Genomic DNA, 10,893 nt, shown 5'->3' with positions numbered 1-10,893 from the left:
CATCCGCGCCCTTCTGCGCTCTGCGTGACCGGCCTCCGACTTCCGCTTGGCCTTGCCCCGACCGGCGTACGCCCCCACAGTCCCGCAGTCTCCCTCCACGCTCCCTGTGTCCCTGGGCAGCCTCCGTCCCAGACTGCGGCGATCCCCTGCCGTGGCTGTGGCTGGCCCGGGGATAGCAGACATCCAATATCCCCCCCCAGCCCCCCCACTGCTCAGCTCCGCTCCGGGGGCGGGGCCAGCGTTCCGAAATGCCTCCCCACAGTGTCCCCCTGCCGTCACCACCGCAGGCCCGGGAACCACTGCTCTCCCTCGTTTGATGGCTGCTGGCTGCTCCTCTCCTGGGGGGTGGCCCGCGCTAAGAAGGGGCTCCAAAGCACAGTCCCTTGCCGACAAGTAAGCAGGCCTGGGGACATCAGCTCTCCCCCTCATGACTCCTGCTCGCTGCTCCGTTCTGGGGGCGGGGCCAGCGCTCACTGAAGCTGTTTTCCTGGCCGTGCTGTGTTCCATCCCCATCCCCCTGAGCCTCCCCCGTGTGGCAGATCCGGGCTGTGTAGCGCCCTGTCCCGGGAGACCCAAGCTGCCTGTGGCTAGTCCTGTCACCGGGGGTGCCGCCGATCGTCCCGCCAATCCGCCGCCCGCCGCCCCCCCCCCCCCCTGTCTGTCGGGCGAAAACCGCTCCGGCGGCCGGGAACGCCGCGCCCGTGTGCTCACCCTGGTCCCCCCAGCATTCACAGGCTCCGGCCGTGCTACCAAACCCCCCAAGGAATCCAAAAGCCAGTCCTCACCCCGGACCGCCGCCTGCTCCCTCAGCTGCATCAGAAGCCTCTCAACCGTGTCCATGCTGCAACTTTTTCCTCCGTCTTCTGTTAACTCCCAGCATGCCCCAGGAGACTATATTGACTTTTTCCCAACCCCTCCCCCTCGGCACCCTAGTCCTTCCCCTAATTCTTTCATCTGCTCTACTGTTAACCCCGTCATGTCCGCCCTGCACTTATCGCTTTTGGCTGTCAGCTCCGGGCTCTCTACAAAGAGGAGAGGGGCTTATCTCTCCAGTCTGGATTTGCAGTCATCAGTTTTTCCCGGATGTTTCCTCTTAACCCAGTAATGAAGCTATGTATCAATATGGGTGATAGGGCACTGTTAGTAATGTCCCCACCAGCTGATTCCACAGCTTGCTTAAAGTGATTGTAGTATGTCATACAATCTTCCTTTGGACTTTGGATCACGCCTGACACCTTGGTCCAAGACTGGGGAGGATAGACTGTTTTAATCAACTGTGCCAATTGCTTAGTGAGTATATCTCCTTGATGGCTGGAGTCAACATACAAGGTCCGTGGAATATTAGTTTTACTAATGATTTCATCAAAGTCCCGCTCTCCACAAACCCTTTTCATTATTTGAAGCATATCACTCCAGTTTGCATTGTAGCTTGCCTGGATGTCCAGCAGCACTTTGGCAAATTTAATAGGATCTGTCCTTGGATGGAGGATAACACTCAGAAATCCCTTCATCTCAGAGGGAGTCCATGGCACGTGATGTGTCATCTTTTCTGTGGATCTCCCACTGTTGTCATAAACCACCTGTTCTCACCTGTTCTCTCACAGTATAGACAGATATATCATCTGAAAAAGATATCAATTGTGGATTGCTCTTTTGGTCAATAAGACTGGAGAATATTGTTGCTGCCAGGTGGGGGCAGTTTATCCAACTGCAAAGTGCCCTGAAGGGTGGCATTAACAGTCCCATGATACGCAGGTGTGCCCATATTGGGCGATATCCTTTCACCATTAGATTGACTCCACACAGGTCCTTTCTGTGGGGTGCTAGCTACTTGGGGGTATAAAGGTACATAGGCCGTGTACTCTGTAGCAGAACCGCCCATATTGCTTACAGCAGCGGAATTGCTAGTTGACTTCTGTTTAGGGGAGAATGCTGACTCGCAGTCAGTAATATTGTCTCTGGAACTGAGAAGACTTTTCTCCCTTGATTCCAGCATTCCCTTCCCCTGGCTTGCTGCGCTATCTCTTTCCTTTTGTTTCAATTCTTCACATGAAGAGTTTTTGTGTGATTCATTGGGGGTTTTAAATGGGGTGTTAAACTTGGCAGCCAGTTGTGGCTTCCCTTTTTGTCATCTGCTGATAGATGACCATTCCTATCAGCTTCTGAGTACCTCGCCAACAAGGAACGGGCGATTGTATAAGGCCCCAATCCCGACGATTCCTCATCGTCCCCCTGTTCATCACTGTCCCTACACTGGGGATGTGGTTTTAGTGGCTGTCCCTGCTTACCCCTACTTCGCAGCATCATTTGGTGCGTTTTCTCCTTAACTCCCACCGTAAAAAAAAAAAAAAATATTCACATCATCAGTTCTATGCATGGATTCTAACATCCATGCGCTCCACGCATCTCTTTCATTTCTCAGTGTCATCTTCCCGCAGTGATTGTACCACAGGACTTCCCAAGCTTTTGGCTTAAAAGTACCTCTTTTGGAATATTTCTTGACAGTCCACTGATCCCAATCTTGCATATATTTCACAACCCAAGGCCCATATTTATCTATCATCTCCTCCTTCGGGGTCAAGTGGTTCCCCACGGTTAGACGCCCTCTTTGAAGCAATTCGATTACCCATCCTTTTTGGACACTGGTCCTTGATTCCCCCAATCTTTTTATAGGTTGTCTTTACCCCAGAGGTAGCTACTCTCTGGCCAAGAATTGGGTTGACAGGTACCGCCCCTGTCACCATTGGCGCTTTTTTTTTTTCACTACTTGTCAGAACAGTTTTTCTTTTTGGGTAATGCGTACAGAGAACCCGGCGCTTTACTTTTGGAGCAGTTATTGTTTGCGCCTTTATCACTATATCCGCCCCCGCATCTCCGATTATTTACACGGCCTGTGCGGGCTGCTAGCGTACTACTCCGAATGTTCCCTGTTCTGACTATAGTCCTTCAAAAAAATTAGCCTGGAGATTTTCCAAACTATAATAGTTCAGTCTCCCCGTGGACTTTTCTGAAGTATTCCAAAAGAAATGCTTAACAAAAGGTTATTACTTCTATTATCTCAAGAATGTTTAGCACAAACTTGGATAATCATGAGCCTATGCGCGCTTGTAGTACAGGAGGTAGTTAACTGATGCACACCTAATTGCAATACGATTTATAGCAGTAATTACAAAGCTTATGATCCCCAGTTAGTAGTTTACACAGAAAGATAGATTCATACACATCAAGGACATTCAGTGTGATCTAGGCCCACAGGTGCATTTCAATCTCAAAGATTGGGAAGCGTCTTGACCTAGACTCATGCAAGGGTCAACCAGAAGCACTTGTTGGCAGAAAGGCCCAGATCCTAATTCTTTTTACTGCCTTCAAGCGTCCAATCAGAGCCCCTATCATTCACTTTGACATCCTCCTGCAATTTTGGCCCAATCGAGCAGGATGTATTCTCACACAATCTCAGTACAATTTTATTTTACTTATACTGTTCATATCAGTCTCATCAAAGTATTATTATAGACAAAAGGTTTTATATATATATATATATATATATATATATAAACAATGTTCAAAGAAGCTTGCTAGTTTGATGTTCCTACAGGGGAGACAGACATACAATGACATAAAAATGCTTACCGTTTCTGGAGTTTGTCTGGTCCTCCACATACAAAATCCCAATTCGCTCAGCTTCCTCACATGAAGGGCACCATTTGTTTTGGCTAAATTTATATCTCACTTAAATGATTAACGATACAAGAAATAAGTGATTAAACCTTTGTCTATATAAGAATAAAAACGAACGATAACAGTGCGAAAAGATAAACAGTTACATTTATTTATACAGAGAAGAAACTTTAGAATAATTAGAACTTATCATATAACTCAAGTGATGTTACAGGTACAGTGTTGCTTAGGCAGCAAAGACAATTTAGGCCATATGGTTACAATAGACATACACTTTCAATAGGGTTATCAATATTTCAAGACAAGTCTTAGGGAAGAAATAGGTTAGAGATAGAAATAAGTTAGAGATACAAGTATACATTACACGGACATCCTGTTGCCCCCATGGTCTGGAACTGAACAGGCCATCAGCTAATTCTTGCCTTATTTTATATGTATTCTCAGCCAATCAGAAGATGGAACACACCCATTGGCTCTGAGTTTGCATCAACCTCTGATTGGCTAATTCTGAAGTCTAAATGCCTATTGGTTCTAGTTGGTTCACACTCTGATTGGCTAACTCTGAAGCTTTCTGAAATATCCATGTTTCAGGTCTAAACTTCCGGTGCCACTCAGTCTATTAATTAACCACTTCAGCGCGGACCATTTTGCTGGCTTAAGACAAGACCACTTTTTGCGATTCGGCACTGTGTCGCTTTAACTGACAATTGCGTGGTCGTGCGACGTGGCTCCCAAACAAAATTGACGTCCTTTTTTTCGCACAAATAGAGCTTCCTTTTGGTGGTATTTGATCACCCCTGCGGTTTTTATTTTTTGCCCTATAAACAAAAATAGAGCGACAATTTTCGAACAAAACATTTTTTTTGTTATAATAAATATCCCCTAAAAGTATATACAAATTTTTTTTTCCCCTCATTTTAGGCTGATACGTATTCTTCTACATATTTTTGGTAAAAAAAATTGCAATAAGCGATTATTGATTGGTTTGCGCAAAAGTTATAGCATTTACAAAATAGGGGATAGTTTTATGGCATTTTTATTAATAATTTTTTTTTTTACTAGTAATGGCAGCGATCATCGATTTTTATTGTGACTGCGACATTATGGCAGACACATCGGACATTTTTGACACATTTTTGGGACCATTGTCATTTATACAGCCATCACTGCTATACAAATGCAGCGATTCCTGTGTAAATGACACTGGCAGTGAAGGGGTTAACCAGTGGGTGGCAGTGTAGGGGTTAAGTGTTCCTAGGGGTGTGTTACTAACTGTTGGGAGCTGGGCTTTCTTTTAGTGAACACTGATCTCTGCTCCAATTACATGGAGCAGAGATCAGCATCACTTGTTGCTAGGCAGGACTGGGAGATGCGGTTTACAATGGCATCTCCTAGTTCAGCCGCCCCGTGAGACGATCGCAGGTATGCCCGCGGCGATCGAGTCCGCGGGACCCGCAACCGGACTCACGGGGGTCCCGGCATTCCCTTCCCCTGGCTTGCTGCGCTATCTCTTTCCTTTTGTTTCAATTCTTCACATGAAGAGTTTTTGTGTGATTGCCAGCATGCTCGCGATGGCAGGGTGGCAAATTAAAAGGGACGTATAGGTACGCCCATTTGCCTGCCCGTGGCATTCTGCCGACGTACATTCAGCGTGCGCCGGTCGGGAAGTGGTTAATGAATCTCCTTTGATCCTTCAGCCCAAACAGTTCCGACATTAGCATGTTAATGACCCCTGGGGAGATGGAGCCTTAACGTCTGCAAAGATGATTGGTAACACAAAAGGGAATTCACCTCACACCTGGGGACATTCAATGGTTCCCACGAGATAGGAGACATTTCTGTATTTCTAACAGGTAATCTATCATGATATCTTCCAGTAAAAAACTCTGCCCACATACACACCTTATATATATATATATACACACACACACATACATACACATAAACCTGAAAATATTAAGTCATACATTCATATATATATATATATATATATATATATATATATATATATATATATATATATATATATATATATACATACATAAAACAGGACATGGAAATTTAATTAGAAAGTCCTCAGAATGGTTTCCTTTAAGCTCCTTGCTATAAATATTATATTTCAAAATCTCCACCACACGTGGTACCCCCACCTACTGTTCGGAGAAGTCTGCCCAGAGGTGGTCTTCATGGAAGACTTGTGGGCAAAATGTTTGATGTGGAAACAAGGCTAATTGACTCAAATATGTAGGAAAACATAGGAAGTGCTGGGGGGGGGGGGGGGGGGGGGGGTGATGCAAAAAATAGCAACAGGTGCTGCTCTACACTGAGGAGTCAAAATGTGATATATGTAGCAGGAGGCAGTTTGTTGGGGGAATGGTTGGAGAGTGATACAACAATGAGTGTCTGCAGCCAACTGAAGCATGGCAGATGTTCTCTGCAAGTCTGGGGCTGAATTTCTGCAAATGGATTTGGGGATTTCGTCAGGATCAAAGGTAAAAATTTTTTTAAAATATTAGTAAACGCACTACAGGGGTGCCTGCATCTAGACACCACACAAGAGATATAATACTTGTTTAACCAGAAAGGTAAGTTCAGTGTAATCGTGGTACACCAATACGAACAATATAGTCAGAAGAATTATCAGAAAAGTAAACACACTACAGAGCCAGCTATAGTCAGCTGACTAACCATGCACCAGAATGGAAAATATAGGCTTAGCTCCGTCGCCTTCAGCAGACCCAGTAAGCAAAAATGTGCTATGTGCTAATAAAACCAGGGTAAATAAAATAACAACTGCATGTCTCTTGGTGCAATGTATAAAACTTAATTTAAAATAAAAGTGAAATCAAGTGACCAAAATAGATTAATAACAATCATAATGTGAGGAACATGATAAAATTATGAAATCTGTTTCTGAACGAAAAGTAAATACCCTACAGAGCCTCCATATCAGGTATGTAAGGTTTAGCTAGTTGAAAAGTGCTAAGTGCAATAAATTAATAAACGTGAATTTCATAAAGTAGACCAAAACATAGTGTGGGGAAAAAAAAACATATAATAAAAGTAAAAACCCTACAGAGCCACTAGATCAGGTATGTTAAACTTTTAAAAAATCACACAATTTCAAAAGTGCTAAATGCAATAAAGATTAGGTACCGATGCGCTGAAGAGACTCTAGGGCAGCATATGTGAGAGCAAAGGTGCAAAAATAATAAACACACTACAGAGCCAGGTTCGTATGTGCAGTGAGCTGCACATGGATCAGCAAGCTGTTGTATCTGCTTTAGAAAATTAGTCCAACACACAGGTGATGGAAGGGAACAGTGAGGGCACTTCAACAGTGTATATATAGTTCCTCAAGGTGCTTGTATTTTTGTTGTATCTGTGCAATCTGGTTGGAGAAACACCGCTTCCCAGTGAATTCCTTTTTTCCGTGACCATACACTCAGGTGGCCAATAGCCCCTTACCTTGTGGTAAGGCCAAAAACGCCTTAAGCTGGAGGTCTCTTTAAAGTTCTTCCCATCAGGTTAAACCTTCTCCTTTCCAATGTGTTTGGAGCTCCAGGGGACCATAGTAAATTAATACAAAAGGGGTACCATAGTGTAGTAATTTTAAATGATAACCAATTTATTAAAGAAATTTACACCGGGTACTCACAATTTTTAATTCATAAAATATCAATGTAAAAACGAGTAGCGAACTCGTATCTCTATGCAGCAGCAGAGGGCGTCCTTCCCGTCCCTAAGCGTGGCATCACGTCACGTGACTTCATCAGGGATATGATGAGAGGCATTTTTATTAAGAAGAGATGATTCATGGATGGTTAGAGATGTGGCCTCACCTCCAGATCAAACATTGTATTTCTGACGTTTGCAAATAATAGCTGGAATATGGGATCGCCCCCACCCCCCAGTCTCCCCTCCCCAAGTGATCAGACTGTACATTGTACTCAGCATGCTGCGGTTGTATGTGAGATAGGGACCTTAGAGTGTAAGCTCCTTGGGGCAGGGGCTGATGTCAATGTACGATACGTAAAGCTCTTCATGAATGGATAACATATAAAAACCTGTAATAAATATCAGGTTTTTCAGATCTTTAGAAGCTGAAGTATCAGTTCTGAGTGGAGTGACCCTTTAACATCAGAAAAAAAACAAAGCTCTTTCCTCTCACAGGACACAATCTGAGGTTCCTCTGTGGTTTCCCACACTTTTTGTGTCTTTTTCCTTTTTGTTGAATTTGATATTTGAATTGATACAACAGAAACATTCGTCAACAAGGAAGTATCAGGATAAATATTATGAAAAGACTTAAAAGGCTGCAAAGCCCGGCTGAAGGAAAGATCTCAGGAGGACACCATCGGGGAGTGTTTGGTCCCGTCTGTCTGTAGGCCATGTGACATCCTTATTGACGTTTTCTGCGGATGAATGTTGACTGCAATACATACACCGAACAATGATAGTAAACCACGGATCCAGGTAGGTCCCAACACTGTCCCCAAAAGACCCAGGTGATAGTCTGACTCGGCCCTGCAGAGTAGAATGGATGATGGCATCATCCAGCTTTTATCAGAGTGAACTCATCCATTCTACTTTGTATCTGTGAGACAAACACACTGATTATAAATGTAGACAAAGATTATTAGTGAATGGGTGAAGGATTAACTGGGATACTGGGACTTTACCAGATATTTGTGATCACTGTACTGCCAACAAACCATCACACCTGTATGAGCTTGTTGGACATCTCATCCCAAAACCATGACCAATAATATAAAGCTGCCTTGCCCACCATGGCCATTGATATGGAGCTGCCTCATCCAACATGGCCATTGATATGGAGCTGCCTCATCCACCATGGCCATTGATATGGAGTTACCTCCTCCACCATGGCCCTTGATATGGAGTTGTCTCCTTAACCATGGCCCTTGATATGGAGTTGCCTCCTCCACCATGGTCCTTGATATGGAGTTGCCTCCTCCACCATGGCCCTTGATATGGAGTTGCCTCCTCCATCATGGCCCTTGATATGGAGTTGCCTCCTCCACCATGGCTCTTGATATGGAGTTGCCTCCTCCACCATGGCCATTGATATGGAGTTGCCTCCTCCACCATGGCCATTGATATGGAGTTGCCTCCTCCACCATGGCCATTGATATGGAGTTGCCTCCTCCACCATGGCCATTGATATGGAGTTGCCTCCTCCATCATGGCCATTGATATGGAGTTGCCTCCTCCACCATGACCATTGATATAGCGTTGCCTCCTCCACCATGGCCATTAATACGAAGCTGCCTCCTCCTCCATGGCCATTATTATGGAATTTCCTCCTCCAACATGGCCATTAATATGGAGTTGCCTCCTCCACCATGGCCATTGATATTAAGTTGCCTCCTCGGCCAAGGACCATTAATATGGAGTTGCCCCCTTTGTGTCTATACTATCCTCCACTCTTCTGGGAAGACTTTCAACAAGATTTTGGAGGGTGTCTGTGGGAATTTGTGCCCGATTGTGAGATCAGGTACTGATGTTGGATGAGTAGATCTGGCTCATATGTTGAGCCTCACATTGGGCACCAAAAGAAAAAAGAAAAGAAAAGCAGAAAAGACCTGGCTCACCATCTGCGTTTCAGTTCATACCAAAGGTGATCAATAGCGATGAGATCAGGGCTTTGTGCAGAATATTGGAGTTCCTCCACACCAAACTGGTCACACCATGTCTTTATGGAGCCGGTTCCGCTCTTCTGGGAAGGCTTCCTACAAGATTTTGGAAAGGTGTCTGTGGGAATTTGGGCCCATTTTAGAGGTCAGTTACTGATGTTGGATGACAAGACCTGGCTCACCATCAGTGTTCCAATTCATCCCAAAGGTATTCAGTAGGGTTGAGGTCAGGACTCAGAGCTTGCTGGCTATCCCATTCCAAAATCATGGACATCAATACATCAATATGGAGTCCCCCCCAATCGCAACTAAATAACCTTCACTCTTCTGGGAAGACTTTCCACAAGATTTTGTAAAGTCATTCCAATAGTGTTCAGTAGGGCTGAGGTCAGTGCTCTGTGCAGGACACCCGAGTTCCTCCACCCATCACACTTACAGTATATGATCTTGTTGGACATCCATTTTCAAAACCATGGGCAATAATATTTAGCTGCCCCTTTTCCCCGTTCAAGGCCATTAATTCGGAGTTGCCCCTTTTGTGGCTATAACATCCACCATATTTCTGGGAAGACCACAGGATTTTGGAGGGTGTCTGAGAATTTGCGCCCATTTGTGAGGTCAGCTACTGATGTTGGATGAGAAGACTTGAATCACAATTGGCGTTCCAGTTCATCCCAAAGGTGTTCCAGTTAATACAAAAGGTGTTCAGTAAGGGGTTTTGGTCGGGGCTCTGTACAAGGCACTCGAGTTCCTCCATGGCCTCAAACCTACTTAACACCTTTGAGAAGGCCTCATCCTAAAGGTGTTCAGTAGGGGTTTTTATCGGGGCTCTGTACGGGGCACTCGAGTTCCTCCATGGCCTCAAACCTACTGAACACCTTTGAGAAGGCCTCATCCTAAAAGGTGTTCTGTAGGGTTAAGGGCAGGTACTTATCTTGGATGAGAAAACCTTAAACCAAAGGTTTTCCAAAAGTAGGGTTGAGGTCAGGGCTCTCTGCAGGACACTCAAGTTCTTTTACACTAAACTGGTTGAAAAAAAAAAGAAGGTCTTTATAGAGTTGTTTTTGTCTACAGAGGCACAGTCATGCTGGAACAGAAAAGGGCCTTCACCGAACTGTTATCACAAGGTGCCCAGGGCTCCCACTGACTCTGCATTATGGCGAGCTGAACCACTTCATTATATATTAGAATGTAACAATAGAAGCAATGCGCTTTGATCACCCTCACACCATATCAACCATGGTGCCATGATGATCGAAAATGCCAACACCAGCCATTGCCCACAATAAATTGCTTGCCACAGGTGTGAACCCTCCCCCCCCCCCCCCCCCCGGGCCTGCAAAAAGGTTGGTGATCGCTGCTATGGGCTCTAGCCCCAGATCTTTTGCAGACCTAGCAACGCCCCCGACACGGATACGGTTGCTGGATATTATGACAGGTCAGGAATTTATTGTAACATTCCTGCTGAGATTATTCTTGTTGCAATAAAGGATTTCAATGGCTGTAATTGCTTGTAAGGCGGCTCATTTGTTTATTCTGGATGAGAAGATTCCGTTCC

This window comes from Lithobates pipiens, unplaced genomic scaffold, assembly GCF_037356315.1.
Source record: "Lithobates pipiens isolate NorthernLeopardFrog02 unplaced genomic scaffold, aLitPip1_a1.2 Scaffold_1, whole genome shotgun sequence".
NCBI lineage: Eukaryota > Metazoa > Chordata > Amphibia > Anura > Ranidae > Lithobates > Lithobates pipiens.
This window is presented reverse-complemented; position numbering follows the sequence as displayed.